A 17,578-nucleotide genomic window follows, 5' to 3' on the forward strand; every position below is an offset into this window, starting at 1 on the left:
ACAAAACTACCATAAACTAAGTCAAAAAAAAAAGTGAGAAAACATTGTAACACACAACAGATTAAAGGATAATTTCAATAGAAAAAGAGCCCACATCTCCCAAAATCAACAACAAATTTTTTCAAAGCAGGCAAAGAATACGAACAGGGAGTATACACACACACACACACACACACATGCATACACACATACAAATGGCCACTAAAGATAGAAAAATATGTTCAATCTCATTTCTACTTACATAAATAAACATCTGAAAAAAAAACATTATTTTCTACCTAGGAGATTGGGAGTTTATTAAGGAGAATTGACACACACAATCACAAGGTGAAGTCCCACGATAGGCCATCTGCAAGCTGAGAAAGGAAGAAGCCAGTAGTGGTTCAGTCTGAGTCCAAAAGCCTCAAAAGCAGGGAAACCAACAGTGCAGCCTTCAGTCTGTGGTGGAAGGCTCGAGAGCCCCTGGCAAACCACTGGTGTAAGTCTAAGAGTCCAAAGGCCAAAGAACCTGGAGTCTGATGTCCAAGAGCAGGAGGAACAAATGGAAGCATTCAACATGGGATAAAGATGAAAACCAGAAGACTCAGCAAGCCAGCTTATCCCACCTTCTCGCACCTGCTTTGTTCCAGCCTGGCTAGCATCCAATTGGATGGTGCCCACCCACATTGAAGGTGGGTCTTCCTTTTCCAGTCCGCTGACTCAAATTCAGTCTCCTTTGGCAACATAGTCACGGTCACACCCAGAAACAACACTTTACCAGCTATCTAGACATCCTTCAATCCAATCAAGTTGACACCTAACATTAACTATTGCACCTAGTGTTGGTAATAATAACAGAAAGTACAACTTTCATACACTGTTAGTGTGAAATGTAAATTGATACAACCTTTTTGATAAGTAATTAGGCAATATCTGATTCAGAAATTCTACTTGTAGGAATTTTTCCTCAGATGTATATAAAAGGATGTTTTATACAGCAATGTTTCCCATGGCAATATGACTACAACAATGTAAATGTCCATCATAGAAGTGGTTATATAAAACATAGTACATTCATACCATAAAACACTATGCAAAATACTATGCAACCATATTGAAAAATGAGGTAGGTCACTGAAAAGCTATATTATATAGACTTCTTAAGTGGGAAAAAGTGTGATCTCACTTATATAAAGAAAAAATGTATACATAGCACTTCTAAATTTCAGTCCAAAAAACTGAAATGTATTTTTAAGAATGTCACTTTATTTCTCTAGAGCTAGATATAATATCTACATGGAATTTCTAGTCAACCAAGTGGCAAAACTTAATCTTAACCAATTTGATGTCCTACTTCCCAGGGTTATTTTTAAGTTTCAGGGGGTTTAGAGTCTGGCAAGGCATTCAATAGACAAATACACCTATTCTCTAGAATAGGTATCTATACATGCTAGCATCCATGAGTCATACTTTTTTCCATCTGCTCGTTTGATCATTTCACCAAGGATCAATATTTAACTGGTACCCACCAACTATAGCCAGGATAATGTTTTAGCCAGTTGTCAAAGTACTGAAATACTTCTAAGCCAGTTGGTACACAGATGCTGCCCAAAACACTACTCCACCCACCAGACCCACCCACCCCAACTCTCCTCCACCCTTGGAGCCGCCCTTACCTCTCCCACAGTCCAATAACTAAAGGGTATTTCTAGGCACGGCAGGGTTTCCAGGACCTGCTCCCGTGACACAGCCAGCATGTCTGACTGGCAGGTGCCCATGCCAAATATTGTTGAATATGTGCTCCCTCAGAATACCACCAAACTAATCTATTGATAAGGCAAAGCTGAGTTTATTAATTACTGCAGTATTGGAGAGCAGTACCTTAGTAGTGAGAAATTCTCAGTAGTATCTTGGAGCAGAAATGCAAAGTCAGGACGTTTTGGGGGCTTACGGATTGAGTTTAAGACAGGTCTTCCAATAGGGGGCGGTTTGATTAATACTGGGTAAGAATCATGTTATAATCATAATTTGTGTACGTAGCAAGGTAGGGGTTTTAAAGCAAGGGTTTTAGAAACTCTTGGAAAGCAAATTATCATGATGCTTGCTTAAATAAAATTTTAAGAAAGTTCTTGAAATGGAAAATATGGTTACTTGGAATTTTTATGTTTCTAAGAGTGTCCTGAAATAATAAAGCTATCTTGATTAAAACAATTAAATGCTAAAGTCATGTTAATGTAGAAGACATGCTGTTTGTCTATAGATGGCTTCAGTTCTGTGTTCTCTCTTGTAGTCATTTTTAAGCCTGACCTGAAGGGTGCGATGCTTAACATCTGGGACATGATCAATCCACGTCTTCATTACCCTTTGGGTTGTCATGATTGAGCATCACGTGTCTGAAGATGGTGCTATGGTTTGAAGATGGGTTGTCCCCACCAAAACCCATGTTGAAGTTTTATTGCCAGTGTTCGCAGGTAGGGCCTAGTGGGTGGTGTTTGCCCAGGCTGAGTGCAGTGGTGCAATCTCGGGCACAGAGGCAGATCCCTCATGAATAGATTAATGCCATCTCTTGGGAGTAAACTCAACTCCTGATATCCTTTAACCTACTCTATTTTTTCCATCACATTTTTCACCTTCTAACATATTATAACTCATTTATTGTGGTTATGGTTTACTGTCAATCTGCTCACTCCCCAAAGGCAAAAAAATTTTTGTTTTTCTTTTTCACTGATGCATCCAAAACACTTAGAAGACAACCTGACACTGGCCGGGGGTGGTGGCTCACGCCTGTAATCCCAGCACTTTGGGAGGCGGAGGCGGGCAGATCACGAGGTCAGGAGATCAAGACCATCCTGGCTAACACAGTGAAACCCCGTCTCTACTAAAAATACAAAAAAATTAGCCAGGCGTGGCGGCGGGTGCCTGTAGCCCCAGCTACTCGGGAGGCTGAGGCAGGAGAATGGCGTGATCCCAGGAGGTGGAGCTTGCAGTGAGCCGAGATCGCGCCACTGCACTCCAGCGTGGGCGACAGAGTGAGACTCCATCTCAAATAAAAAAAAAAAAAAGAAGACTACCTGACACTTAAAAAATATCCAATGAGCAAATAAAGCACTTAGAAAAGTACCTGGCCAATAGTCAGAACCACGTAAGTGTTCTTTCTCAAGGAATATTATCTAGTGAAAAAGGAAAAAGAAGAAAACTTTTTTTTTTTGAGACGGAGTCTTGCTCTGTTGCCAGGCTGGAGTGCAGCGTCACGATCTCAGCTCACAGCAACCTCCGCCTCCCAGGTTCAAGTGATTCTCCTTCCTCAGCCTCCGAGTAGCTGGAACTACAGGCACGTGCCACCACATCCAGCTAATTTTTTGGATTTTTAGTAGAGACGGAGTTTCACCATGTTGACCAGGATGATCTCCATCTCTTGACCTCGTGATCCACTTACCTCAGCCTCCCAAAGTGCTGCGATTACAGGCGTGAGCCACAGCGCCCAGCCCGAAGAAAACTTCTTGAATGTAAAAATAAAATTCCTTGAGTTGTTAAATTAGAAAAAGTAAACCCATCCTTAACTCACTTTAATTTAGAAGTCAGTGTGAATTGGTAAATAGTTACTTTTGCATGATAAATTAAATGAGTTTTGCTACTTATAATCATATATAGCAATTCTCTTATCAGAATGTCCAGGTAGCAGCTCCTCTGGTTCTGTTGACCATGAAAAGGACCCTTGTCTATAGTGTGACTTGAAACCAGAAGGCAGAGCATTGTCTTGCTCACGCTCAGCTTGGAATATGCATATCCAGTGACTCAAATTTTTTGCCACTCTGCACACATCTTCAAATGACTAGGAAAGTGTGATACATCTTGATTTGAGGGGTTACAAATAAATGTTAGCTCATAGGTAAATTCACAAATTCTGAATCCATGAATAATAAGGATCAATTTTACCAAAAAGCGCTCAATTGTATACTTTAAAAGTTAACTTTATGGTATGTGAATTTGTGAATTATATCGCAATAAAGCTCTTTTTTCTTTTTTAGTTTAAACTTAGTTTTTTAAAAATTAGTTAAAAATAAAAAAAGAAAGCTGGGCATGCTGGCTCATGCCTGTAGTCCCAGCTACTTAGGAGGCTGAGGCAGGAGGATTGCTTGAACCCAGGAGTTTGAGACCAGCTTGGGCAACGTAACATAATGAGACCTTGTCTCTAAAAAAAAGAAGAAAGAGAAGAAGACTACTGAGTGTTTCAGTGGGCATTTCTATATTCAACACATAAAACTCATGACTGACCAGCCACAGTTGCTCATGCCTGTAATCCCAGCACTTTGGGAGTCTGAAGCAGGTGGATCACTTGAGGGCAGGAGTTCAAGACCAGCCTGGCCAACATGGCGAGACCACATCTCTACTAAAAATGCAAAATTTAGCTGGGTGTGGTGGTGCATGTCTGTAATCCCAGCTACTTGGGAGGCTGAGGCATGAGAATCACTTGAACCCAGGAGGCAGAGGTTGTAGTGAGCCGAGATTGCACCACTGCATTCCAGCCTGGGCAATAGAGCAAGACTCTGTCTCATAAATAAATACATACATACATACATACAAACTCACGACTGCCTGTGGCTTTTTTTTTTTACTCCCATGTATTCTGTGAGACAGAAAAATACCACGCTGTTCCCTGAAAGAAGGAGATTGATGAGTAGGCAGAGGCAGAGCAGGAGGAGACCCAGAAAGAGGATTTCCTAGGCACATTACAATGCTTCACATCCCAGTTCCTACCCTTTTGAGGCCTGCTTGTTCATCTTTCTTTGATCCCACTGTAATCAATTGCTTAAGCTGGCTCAGGTAGGTTTCTATTTCTTGCAACCAAAATAATTATAACTAATACTGTAACCACCTTGCCCACTGCCTAGACAGAGCTGATTTATCAAGACAGGGGAATTGCAATAAAGAGTAATCAACGCAGAGCCAGCTGTGCAGGAGACCGGAGTTTGATTATTACTCAAATCAGTCTCCCCGAGCATTCGGGAGCAGAGTTTTTAAGGACAACTTGGCGGGTTGGGGGAAACCAGTGAGCCAGGGGTGCTGATGGTCAGGGATGAAATCATAGGGAGTCGAAGCTGCCTTGTGCTGAGTCAGTTCCTGAGTGGGGACCACAAGATCAGATGAGGCTAAAGTTAGTCCTACAAAGTCAATCTAGTCCCCGGGCAGGAAGGAGGTCTGCTTTGGGAAAAGGCTGTTATCGTCTTTGTTTTAAACTACAAACCATAAACTAAGTTTCTCCCAAAGTTAGTTCAGCCTACACCCAGGAATGAACAAGGACAGTTTGGAGGTTAGAAACAAGATGAAGCCGATTAAGTTAGATCTTTCATTGTCTCAGTCATAATTTTGCAATGGCGGTTTCAATCCAACAGATTTTTAGCCACTTTTCTGGGATTATTTGTCAAAACAATGAATGAGTATAATTAGTTCTTCAACTAGAACTTAAACAGATATTAAGATGACTGTGAAGCATCAGACTGTGAATTCCTTGAGGGCAAGATGTTAGCTTTTCATCTTTGGTCTACCTTAAATTTAGACTTGCCATCCATTTAGCATAAGGAAAATGTTGAAATGTAAATAAATGTTAAGTGAAATAAGGTATTCCTGGCACTGCAGGCTGTGCATTAGAATCCCTGGAACAAGCACTCCTTTATGAATGATAACAACTTGGTGTGTGGTCCTGACTGTATCACCAACTAGCTGTGAGAACTCAGTAAAATGAGGAGAGCAGAAAAATCATCATAGGTTTCTAAGGCCTCTCGCAAGTCTGATATTTTCTCTTATGTAAATTAAACATACGTCTAAAAATGGTTTATATGATTGACTATCTTACTTCCTGGCCTGGAAGAAGGAGTGTAGTAAGATAATCAATCATATGTAAACCTTCTTCCTTCCTCCCTGACAGAAGACAAACGTCAATTTAGGCTGGCTCAGTCCAGTGCATCCCAGATCAAGTCAGTGTCCAACTAAGCACTCTTCTAGCTCTCAGCTGAATTGGCAAATCCCTATTAAGAATAGAATACATAATTAAGGTGTTATTTTAGTGGAGAGACAGGGTATTTTTATTTTAACAGGACAAAAAAGAAGGTAAGCTTCATTCCCTCTTCACAAACATTTATTTTCTCCTCTGTTCAAGAGCCTAAGGCCTAAGGGAGCACTTCCCAGGTGACCAGAGCTACTAGTGCACTGCAGTCTGGAAGGATCAGGGTGAAGCAGTGGTTTTCAAACTTTAGTTTGCAACAGAACCACATGGAAGGCTTGTCATAATCAGATGGCTGGGCTCCACCCCAGAGTTCCTGATTCAGTAAGTCCAGGATGGGGCCAGAAATTTTGCATTCCTCACAAATTCCCACAGGGAATGAACTGTTGGTTGTTGGTTCAGAACCTTACTTTTAGAACCAGGGAGGTAGAGAACCTCAGGGAGTTGATAGTTGGAGCCAGATTATTTTAGCTCTGAGAGGTTGTCAAATTGGAACATTATTTAATATATCAGAGATAGAGGTAAAGAGAACCTCCATAAATGTTTTCATTGTGGTCTTCACCTTTCCTATTTTTAACTTTCCTAAAGAGCTAAGGAGCTTCTCTTAAGAGCTTTCTAGATCATTAAGTGTATCTCCTTTCAAAGCCCCAAGAAATGACATACCAATTGAAAGAAACCTGTTCCCTCTTGAATCATCTGTTTGATGGCTATGTAATGTGAGAATAGCTCTTTAATGAAACCAGTACATTTAAACCTTTCATAAATGTTTTATGCCACTTCCTTTATCAATAGAGACCCCCTCTCCCCAAGTTAATCTTAAAAATGCAGTCTGCTGACACTCCTTTATGAGTGCCTACTATGCACAAGGAATCAGATTAGGGACTATGGGAAATACATACTGGCTGCAACACAATTATATTGTATTGTGGAGTTAAGGGTACAAAGCAGAAGATGGCATGTGGCCTTACAAGGGCGCAGGCAAAGTTCTATAAGGGTCTAGGAAGAGTCATACTTTGAGGAAGGAATCACAGATAGCTTCATGGTACGGATTTTATTTTTCTCAAGGTTTTGAGCATCTGGAAATTTGGCCCTTTGTTACTTGGTGTTTAATGCTTTTTATGGTACTACAAATGATTTAAGCTAACATCAGTGGCATAACATTGTATCTCTAAGAAATAAAAAGGAGAAAGCTGCATAGGACAGAAGAAAGTAAAGGGTTATTCACTGAATGGGAACCTGGAAGTCACAGTAGCATAACTGATTACTCACAGTAGTTCAATGGAACTCCCTATTCTAACCTTGTCTCTTCTTCCATCATAAACACACACACACACACACACACACACACACCTCCCACCAACACTGCTCTTTCAGCCTACCCATTTGCTAAGCCAGCTGGACAATTGCAATTTTAGAAAGAGCAGAGCCAAGAGGTGCACAAAAACACATTAGTCACCTTATAAACCAGAGCTGTTGAAACAAACATACTTGCAGTTTCACTGGAACTATTCATATTTAACACTAGAATAAATAGTGTTGTGCATACTAACCTCTTGTGTATTTCAAAATGGATATAAGTCAGAATATGAGTGAAATTCAAACTGTGACATAACTTTCTACTCAATGTGTATTTAGTTCAATTAGATATATAATTCTGATCATACTTAAAATTGAGATGGAGGGTAAAGTATCTCCAAATTTTTAGCAGCAGATGGGAAGAAAGTGCCTATATCACATTACTATATTATAAAGAAAATTTTGGGCCAGGCATGGTGGCTCACACCTGTAATCCCAACATTTTGGGAGGCAAAGTTGGAGGGTTACTTGAGCCCAAGAGTTTGAGACCAGCCTGGGCAACATAGTGAGATCCTCTCTTTACAAAAATTAAAAAAAAAAAATAGCCAGGCATGGTGACATGCACCTGTAGTCCCAGCTACTCCAGGGGCTAAGGTGGGAGGATAGCTTGAGCCTGGGAGGTCAAGGCTGCAGTGAGAAGCGATCATGCCACTCCACTCTAGCCTGGGTGACAGAGCAAGACCCTGTAAGAACCTGTTTGAAAAAAAAAAAAGAAAAGAAAATTTTAAATGTGGTCTTCATACATAATGTTACGGTTTTTTGATATTATTTAATTAACATAAGTATATTTCACTTCTAAAGTCAGAGTAGAACAAAAAAGGCTGTGTTATAACAGAGTTCTGTTTTTTAAACCAAGTGGGCGACTCACTCTTGAGTACACCCACACTCCCCTTTTTTGAGTGTGTACTTTTCACGAAAAAAAAAACAAACTGGGCACAGTGGCTCACACCTGTAATCCCAGCATTTTGGGAGGCTGATGTGGGAGAATCGTTCCAGACTAGTCTTGAGGACTTAGCAAGATTCAGTCTCTATTAAAAATTATATATAGATATAAAATTTTCTGTATGATATAAATATATATAACATATTATGCACAGACACACACACACACACCCCAAGTGAATGATTTTTCAGTTTCCTTTTAATTCTAGATCCTTGAAGACCATTAAACTCCTATCTTTTATTAGATGATTGTTTGAGGCATGTATAATCATACCTTTTAACTGCTGCTGGTGATCAGGTATACTAGTCCATTCAGAGCTAAGCTCCCCTCTTATACAACATCTGAGAAGAAATACGTTTGAATTATTTACAGAGTAAAGGCTGTGCCAGTGGAACTGAGGCAATAGCAATGTAAGCAGAAATATAGAAATCTATGTGGTATAATAGAAAGCATAATATTAAGTTCTGTCACTAGCTGTGAGACTTTGAATAGCTCACTTCAGATCTCTGGGTCTTAGTTTCTTCATCTATAAAACAGAGTAATTGGACTTGATAAGTGGTTCTGAACTAGAATAGGCATCAGAACCATTAGGAGAGCTTCTTAAAAGCATCCATGGGCCAGGTGCAGTGGCTTATGCCTGTAATCCCAGCACTTTGGGAGGCCAAGGTGGGCAGACCATGAGGTCAGGAGATTGAGACCATCCTGGCCAACATGGTGAAACCCCGTCTCTACTAAAAATACAAAAATTAGCTGGGTGTAGTGGCGGGTGCCTGTAGTCGCAGCTACTCAGGAGGCTGAGGCAGGAGAATCGCTTGAACCTGGGAGGCGGAGGTTGCAGTGAGCCGAGATCACGCCACTGCACTCCAGCCTGGGTGACAGAGCAAGACTCCATCTCAAAAAAAAAGTAAAAGAAAATGAAAAGTATCCATGCCAGTCCCCCATGCCCAGTTATACCCCACACCACCACCCCATCCCAGGCCTGGAAGGTGCTCTCCACTGAAATTCTCTAGGTCATTCTGGATAGACTTCTGGATTCTTTCCACCACCCATCTAAGAGTCTCTAAGCTATGAAATATGTCTTTATTTTCTCTCACGTTATCTCAAAGTGGAGCCAAGTAAGAGAAGCACTTAAGGCACTTAAATGGAAACTTGAATATTTATTAAACAAAGATGTCTTCCTATCTTATTCCGGTTGAAATCCTAGAATTCAAGCTCCCAAAGGCCATTGCAAACTTAGGTTATATCTAGAGCTTTAAAAATGAGACATGATTCTATATTCTTTTAAAACTTTCAAATCTGTACTGGCCTCAACATTTGTTCTGTTTCATACCGGAATGTCTTTTTTTTGTGTTAAAGTTTGTTTGAAAAAAAAAATGTATCCTTTCTAGCTTGAATAGTCATTTAATCATAATCAAAATAACATTGGTTAAATGCCTTATTCTGCCTGATACAATGCTAGAAAATTCATAAAATGAGAAAAAGAAATCATTCCTGGTCTCTGAAAATATGTTCCAAAATCAATAGCATAAATAGCCAACCTTGAAGGTTTATGGTTTCATGATTCAAGATACAGAATTTCATGATGCATCATGAATTCTTTTTTTTTCCCAAAGCACTTGAATATTTATTACCTATTTTTATCCACAGATCAGCCTTTTGAAATACAATCAGAGGGCATTTTCATTCTTATACAATAAACTAAAAAAACAGATTAGATTCCTTGTTTTCTGTGAACAACGAGTTTGGGAAAGGTGGATAAGATTTGTAGCCCCAGTGCCTAGCACAACATAGGTGCTCAATAAATATTTGAATAACTGGATGTGTTGCCTTCTTTCTCCAACTAACTCTCCCAGGCAAGCAAGCAGCAGATTACCTGGACTCATCTGAATCCTCACACACGATACCATGAGAATGAGTATCCACTCTCTTGGCTTGGAGTTGCTGATTTCTGGGGTTTTCAAGTGGTAATGCAGTGAATAGACCAGGAGAGACACTGCGGACATGTAATCGCATGCCTTATTATTTTCACTGACTTCAAGGATGCTTTTAATTACCTCCTGATTCCTGGGGCAGCCTCAGCCTCGCTGCCTTTTATAGCAGCTGTCGCAGCTACAACTTTGGAATAGTTGACAGCTGTTCACACTTATTCATCTTTGTGCAGCATCTAACACAGGGCCTGGATTTAGGGGTTCAATAAACATTTGTTAAATTGAATTACAGAGGCTGCTAGGTCTAAAAAATACTGATGTGTGGCTCCCATGCCTAGAGATTCAAACTGGTCTTCAGTATGGCCTTGTATCAGTGTTTAACATTTTTTTTTAGGTGATTTGAAGGTGCAGCCAAGGCTGACAACTATTGAATAGTCTTCATATACCCTGTCCTTTATTAAGAGAGAGATTAGTAGTTCATAAACACACACACACACACACACACACACACACACAAGATGTTAAAGAGAGACTAGCAACTTAATAGAAAATTTCTCTCTAATGTAGTCAGAATTCAAAGCTCAGAAAATAGCAGGAGGATATTCAGAGAGAAATAAGTACAAATGCCACTGACTTTATGAAACCTTTCAATGGCATTGTTTTGTTCCTAAGATACGGCCCAACATTCTTTGTTTTGTTTGCTTATTTTTTGAGATAGGGTCTGTCACCCAGGTGGAGTGCAGAGGCACGATCACAGCTCACTGCTGACTCGATGTCCCAGACCCAAGTGGGAGACTCAACCACCAAAGTAGGTGGGACTACGGGCGTATGTCACCATGCTAATTTTTTTCTTAATTTTATCTTTTGTAGAAATGAGGTCTCATAATGTTGTCCAAGCTGGTCTCAAACTCCTGGCCTGAAGCAATCCTCCTGCCTAGGCTTCCCAAAGTGCTGAGATTACAAGTGTGAGCCACCACACCTGGCCTGGCCCAACATTTTCTCATGGCTACAAAGCCTCTATCATGACACCCCAAACTGGCTTTCCAATCTCATCTGGTGCTGCCTCCTCCCTCACCCTCTTTGCAGCCTGCCTGCTGGCCTTCTCTCAGTTCCATGGTCTGCCATGCCCCTTCCCACTTTGGACCCTCCCAGCTAGAATACTGTTCACTCCTCATTCTTACTTTCATCCCACCCATCCTACCCAAGCCTTTGCCTTGCCAGCTCCTAAGCACTGTGGGAGTCCATGATTGAATGTCATTTTGTCAGGGAAGAATGCTTTCCTTGACCCCTCAGAATAGAAGTTATGCCTTGGCTCAGCACCTGTCATAGCACTCATTACAGCTATCATCAATTATTTATTTGGTTAATTGTTTAACGTCTGTCTTCTTCACACAGGAATGGGATTGGATTGATCTTGTTTGCCCCTCAATGAGCCTCTGCTACTGAATCATTCTGCAACTTTGGACACACTATTTAACCTCGCCAAGCTTCAAGTTTCTAATTAGTAAAACGGTAACATCAGTACTACTTACCTCATAGGATTGCTGTAAGGATTAAATGAGATTGTTCCTGCAGAAGGCTTGTGGTTCAGTGCCTATGACACAGTAAGTGCTAAAAAAATAAAATAAAAATAAAAAAATAAGGATGATTATTCTGAAAAGGTCTTTAGCTTAGACATGTTTCAGATGGCCTCTTAAGACCCCTTCCAAACTCCCTCTCACAACTGTATGATGCCACATCATTTTGGAGTTTAGGGCTTAAATAACAGCTACTTTATTCCCTTCCAAAATGTGTAATCAAATCAGAAATAAAATACAGAAGACAGAAAAATAAATATCAAATTGTTAACTTTAAAACAGATAAAACTCATGGATAATGTGACTTTAGATATGAAACCAAAGGGGCTTATTAACACCCCTCCCCAAATTGAATTTGCCTCTCCTTATGGGCAGAGATGCTTTAGCGGGCAGACCACAGGGAAGAGCAGAAAATGTAGGCATTCTGGGTATAGACTGGCTCTGCAAGACAAACCCAAAAGGCATTGAGCTAAGTGACTTCACCAGTCAGGTAAGTTATCACATCTCCTTGAAGGAAGAGAGAAAGAGCAGAAGATAGAATGTGTCCTGGCATGCCTTTCTTTGCTGGGGAAGGGAGTGGATCATCTATTCCTTCTATGGAAACAGGAGTGGGAAAGAAGTACTCTCTCCCTCACAGTGTGGTTCCAATGCCAGTAGAATGGTATTTCTCAGAAGATAATTACAAAATTTACTTTGAAAAACAAGTCATACTGCACTATGGGTGATATTTCTGATAATGATATACCAGAAGTTTGGTGAATGATTTATTTTGTCTTTTAAATCAGGTGGTGTCTCTAGGTGTCTGTATGGATAACAATGTTTGAGGACAACATCAAGAGTCTTAATCTGAGGCCCCTCATAGCTAAGGTCCAGGCTTACTCTGGCCTTCCAAGATCACTGCCAATCTCTTGCCCGTTCTTCAGGAGAGACCCTGAGTTTGAAACTGGTGCAGGTCTGTGACCACTTTTTTATACCCGTTGATGTCAAAACGAGAAAAATAAATTATGTAACTCCTGTGGTCTGAATGTTTGTGTCCCGCCTAAATTCATATGTTGAAACCCTAACCCCTATGGTAATGGTATTAAGAGGTGGGGCCTTTGAGAGATGATTAAATCATGGAGTTAGACCGCTAAAGAACGGGATGAGCGCCCTTGTATAACAGACCTGAGAGACCTCACCCCTTCCACTATGTGACTACACAGCAAGAAGGCAGCAGGCTGTGAACCAGGAAATGGGCCCTCCCAGACCCTGAATCTACAGGCACCTTCATCTTGGACTTCCAGCCTCACACTTGTAATCTCAGCACTTTGGGAAGCCTAGGCAGGAGGATTGCTTCAGGCCAGGAGTTTGAGACCAGCTTGGACAACATTATGAGACCTCATTTCTACAAAAGATAAAATTAAGAAAAAAGGAGAAATAAATTTCTGGCCTAGGCGCAGTGGCTCACACCTGTAATCCCAGCACTTTGGGAGGCCAAGGCAGGAGAATCACCTGAAGTCAGGAGTTTGAGACCAGCCTGGTCAACATGGTGAAATCCCATCTCTACTAAAAATAAAAAAAAATAGTAGGGCATGGTGGTGCATGCCTGTAATCCCAGCTACTCGGGAGGCTGAGGCAGGAGAATCGCGTGAGCCCAGGAGGCAGAGGTTGCAGTGAGCCAAGATCACGCCATTGCACTCCAGCCTGGGTGACAAGAGCAAAACTCTGTCTCAAAAAAAAAAAAATTTTGTTGTTCATAAGATAGCCAGTCTATGGTAGTTTGTTACGGCAATCCAAACAAACTAAAACATAACCAACCACTTTTTTAGGGAAGCTAAATGTATAAGACCTTATTAAAGATTATTGCATAGTTTTTAAAACCATGGACTTTGGAGAAATAAATCCAAATTCTGACATTACTGTATGACTTAGAACATATTACCTCTTTGTACCTCAATGTCCTCGTCTATAAAATGGGAACAGTAACAGTATCCATCTCATAAGGCTGTGTGAGTAAAAGAGTACATTCAAATGATTTAGATCAGCATCTTGCCTATGTGTTCAATAAATGTTAGCCACTATCATTCAGTTCAAAAGACCATTGTTTATTCTGGAATTATATCCACTTTATCACTTTGGTATTAAACTGTCTCTTCATAAAATTATATCAATTGTTTCCAGTAAATCCCTTTTTTAATTTCCTTATCTGACACAATTAAAAGTTGGCAAATTATAATTGTCCCTCCAATTTTTGTTTTTAAATACAACTGATGCGTAAAAAACAAAGCGTAAAAAGTAGAGGTTCCTCTTCAAAGACTTTCCTCCCCATCTAATTAAGAATAAATAGTAACTTCTCTTAGAAGCAAAATTTATTCAAAGACCTGTGCTAACATTCTTAAATATCTGCTAGCCGTAATAAAGAAATCAGTGTACTTTATGTTCTTAGTTCCCACAATTTAGCCTAAATATTTGCCCTGGTATGCTTACACTAGTCCAAGCAAGCATTAGGTTATGGCCTGTTCCTCTTCCTTATTTGAAGGTGTTTTTATCTTTCTCAGCATTCCACAAGTTACTGCCTCCTTCCTTTGTTCTCCTCTGCCTTTGCCTCTTTTAAAAAGTTCTAAGTTGCTAGCCAATCAGGACAAATACAGAATATGGGGTCCCATTCCAGCCAATGGAAACTGGACACAGCAGTAAAGTGGACCATCAGGTTATAAATGACCCTGTGTCCTTTGTTTGGTGCACTCTCATGGCGAAACTGCTGGCGAGTGTACCCTTTCTGCAGAAAGTATAAAAATGGCATTGCTGAGGAAATTAAATTTATGTTCAAGTGCTATTTCTTTACAGCACCAAGGAACAAGCATTACAAACAAAAGTATCTAGAAACCACTTCTAAAAGGGAAAATTAAGCTATTTTTCTCCTTCTCACACACTCACAGAACACTTTTATGACCAAATGTGTTGTGGTTTTTCCCCACACACGAAACAATTCTCCAGTAGTGTCTCCAGCTAGGTGTGTTCTAACTCAACCTGGCACTGTCTACTTAGAGATAGTGTCAGATCCCACAGACTGAGGGCTCAATCCCACAAGACTGCTCCCTACTTCAGATGCCAATCTGAAGTAGGAGGTTGTCACCCAAACTGATGACTGACAAGCTATAAATCAGGGCTCCCTCTAGCCCCTCCTCAGGTTCAATTAATTTGCAAGAGTGGCTCACAGAATTCAGGGAAACACTACTTACATTGCCAGTTTATTGATGAAGGATATTTAAAAAGGATAAAAAGGAACACCAGATGAAGACAATCATGGGGCGAGGTGTTGGGGGAGGTGCAGGCCTTCCATGCCCTCTCCTGGGCACCACCCTCCAGGAACTTCCACTTGTTCAGCTATCTGAAGCTCAACCCTTGTTGAGGAGTTTTTAGAGCTTAATGTCCAGCCCCACCCCCTTTCCTGGAGGTTGATGCTGAAACTTTCAACCCTCTAATCCTCTAATCGCTTGGTCTTTCTGGTGATTTGGCCCCATTCTGAGGCTATCTCGGGGCCCTACCCTAAGTCACCTTATTAGCATAAACTTCCTCATTATCAAAGGGGCTCCCTATGAATAACAAAAGACATTTCTATAACTCAGGAAATTCCAAGTGTGTCAGGAACTGGAGATAAAGATCAAAGATACTGTTTGTATTTCATATTATACCACACCACTGAACTACAGTGCAGTGCTTCCCGCTTTCCTTTTATGAAGATCTTAAAGCTAAGGAGATAGAAATATATATATATATATATATATATATATATATATATAGTAATTAACTTTTAGAATATTACCAACTCTCCTGCCCCTTTATCCACATAATTTGTCTTTGTTGCAATGTAGTATCCTACCAAAGTTCTGTTAAAGGATTTGCACAAAGGTCTGGAGGGCTCTGTGAAAATGTTCATGGGTTAAACAGTCTTCGTTCATGGGTAATTATTCTGCCCATTTTCCTTGATGTGGCATCATGCAGTGGTGAATTTATGATAAACATGTAATCGTCCTACAAATTCTTCCTGCCTGCTGAGCAGACAAAATCAATTCACTGAGACCATAACATTAAGTAGACAAAGAGTTTAATTGACCCAAGGCCAGCCCACGTGGGAGAACTGGAGTTATCACTCACATCGGTGACCCTAAAGGCTCGGATGTTAGGGGTTTATATGGACAATTTGGTGGGCAGAGGGCTAGGGAATGGTGCTGCTGATTGGTTGGGATGAAATCATAGGGGTGTGGAAAACTATCTTCATGCACTAAGTCCATCTCTGGGTTTGGGCCACAGGATCAGTGGAGTTTAAGTGTACTCAGTCTGAAAAACATCTCAAAAACACCCATATCAGGTTCTACAACAGTGATGTTATCTATAGGAGCAATTGGGAAGGTCACAAACCTTGTGACCTCTGGCCACATGAGCCCAGAGTGGTAAGGGAGTAGAAACTACATCTACCTCTTAGCAGAGTGTAGACCCCTCTCATAATCCTAACCTCGTGGCCTTTCATTGGTTTTTCAAAGGCAGTTTAATTTTGGGAAGGGCTGTTATCATCCTTGCTTAAAGGTGAAACTATAAATTCCTCCCAAGGTTAGTTTGGCCTATGCTCAGGAACAATCAAGGATGACTTGAAGGTGAGAAGCAAGATGGAGTTAACTACGTCAGATTTCTCTTACTGTCATAATTTCACAATGGCAGTTTCAAATGCTCGTCATGATGATAATGTCTGTGGTGACAGTGATCCTAATATTCTCTGTCCCTTTGTTAGATATGAGTTCTAAATTTCTTTTCAAAGAATCAGTATGTTACTAAGTTCAATTATTTGCCTTCTACTTTTAAACTTAACTTCTTCGTAATGCAATGTTTTTCTATTACCTGCTCCACCCTGACTCATTCCAATTACCTGCTCCACCCTGACCCATTCCGATTACCTGCTCTGTCATAACCATTTTTCCCGCCAAACCACTTACCCCATCACTCTCTTTAAATTAGCCAATTGGAATTAGTTTAGCCTGTGTGGTCTAACCCTAGCCAACAGGGGAACGACACAGCAGCAGAGGCCATGTGCGTCAGGGATAAGAACCCCTTCCCCTCCCTTGTCCAAGTGTGTGCTCACCATTGCTCCATCCGTAAGGGCGCACCCTTCTATAGAAGTGACTTGCCTTGCTGATAATTAAAAAGAAAATTTTATATTTGAGTTCTATTTCTTTTACGACACCAAAACTTTATTTATAACAATTTGGGGGCTCGCCTGTGATTACATTCCCCTCCAAGGGCGGTCTCTGGTTCTCTCTCATGAGGAGGTATGCCCCACCCCCTTGTGGCAGCCTCAGGGGTGAGAAATCAGGACCCACTCATTGCCAGGAAGAACCTGAGCTCTCAGCAACGTGGAAAGAAACTGGCCAGCAACCTAGCTTAAAATATCCTCACATACTGCTGCGATGGCTCTGTGCACAGACCAAGGAAGGAGAAGCCACAGGAGCCGGGAAAGTATTTCCCTGGTGATCAGGACTAAGGAAAAAGCCAGGGGGCGGTAAAGCATTCATTGGTTAGGACATAGCAAGGACAGAGAAACCACAGTGGCAGTAAAGCATTCCTTAGTCAGGACTAGGGAAAGAAAGCTGCAGGGGGCACTGAAGTATTCCTTAGTCAGGATGTCTTGGAGGCTAAAAAGAGGTGAGAAATCCCCATGAGGTGGGGTTGAACCTCAGAAAGCGGTGAGAAATCCCCATGGTGAGAGTGAACCTCAAAAAGAGGTGAGAAATCCCCATGGGGGGGTTGAACCTCACACAAA

General features: G+C 40.9%; 1 protein-coding gene and 1 long non-coding RNA gene across 6 annotated transcripts in view; one reads left to right on the plus strand and one right to left on the minus strand.

Annotated features, from left to right (window-relative positions):
* Positions 1-17,578, minus strand: part of LOC129487882 (uncharacterized) — an 82,133-nt gene that overhangs the window by 36,230 nt on the left and 28,325 nt on the right. For 2 of the 5 annotated variants that reach the window (XR_010122365.1, XM_063645589.1), the window contains exon 3: positions 11,740-11,818. The gene's annotated coding sequence lies outside the window, so the exon portion shown is untranslated. Of the gene's footprint in view, positions 1-6,923; positions 8,030-8,552; positions 8,621-11,739; positions 11,819-12,663; positions 12,816-17,578 lie in introns of those variants that run through there. The other 3 variants (XR_008659505.2, XR_010122362.1, XR_010122363.1) reach the window with 3 other exon arrangements.
* Positions 10,869-12,240, plus strand: LOC129487887 (uncharacterized). Its single transcript, XR_008659509.2, has 3 exons — positions 10,869-11,015; positions 11,603-11,811; positions 12,160-12,240. It is a non-coding gene; the product is annotated as an uncharacterized lncRNA (long non-coding RNA).

This window comes from Symphalangus syndactylus, chromosome 8, assembly GCF_028878055.3.
Source record: "Symphalangus syndactylus isolate Jambi chromosome 8, NHGRI_mSymSyn1-v2.1_pri, whole genome shotgun sequence".
In the NCBI taxonomy this organism is placed as follows: domain Eukaryota; kingdom Metazoa; phylum Chordata; class Mammalia; order Primates; family Hylobatidae; genus Symphalangus; species Symphalangus syndactylus.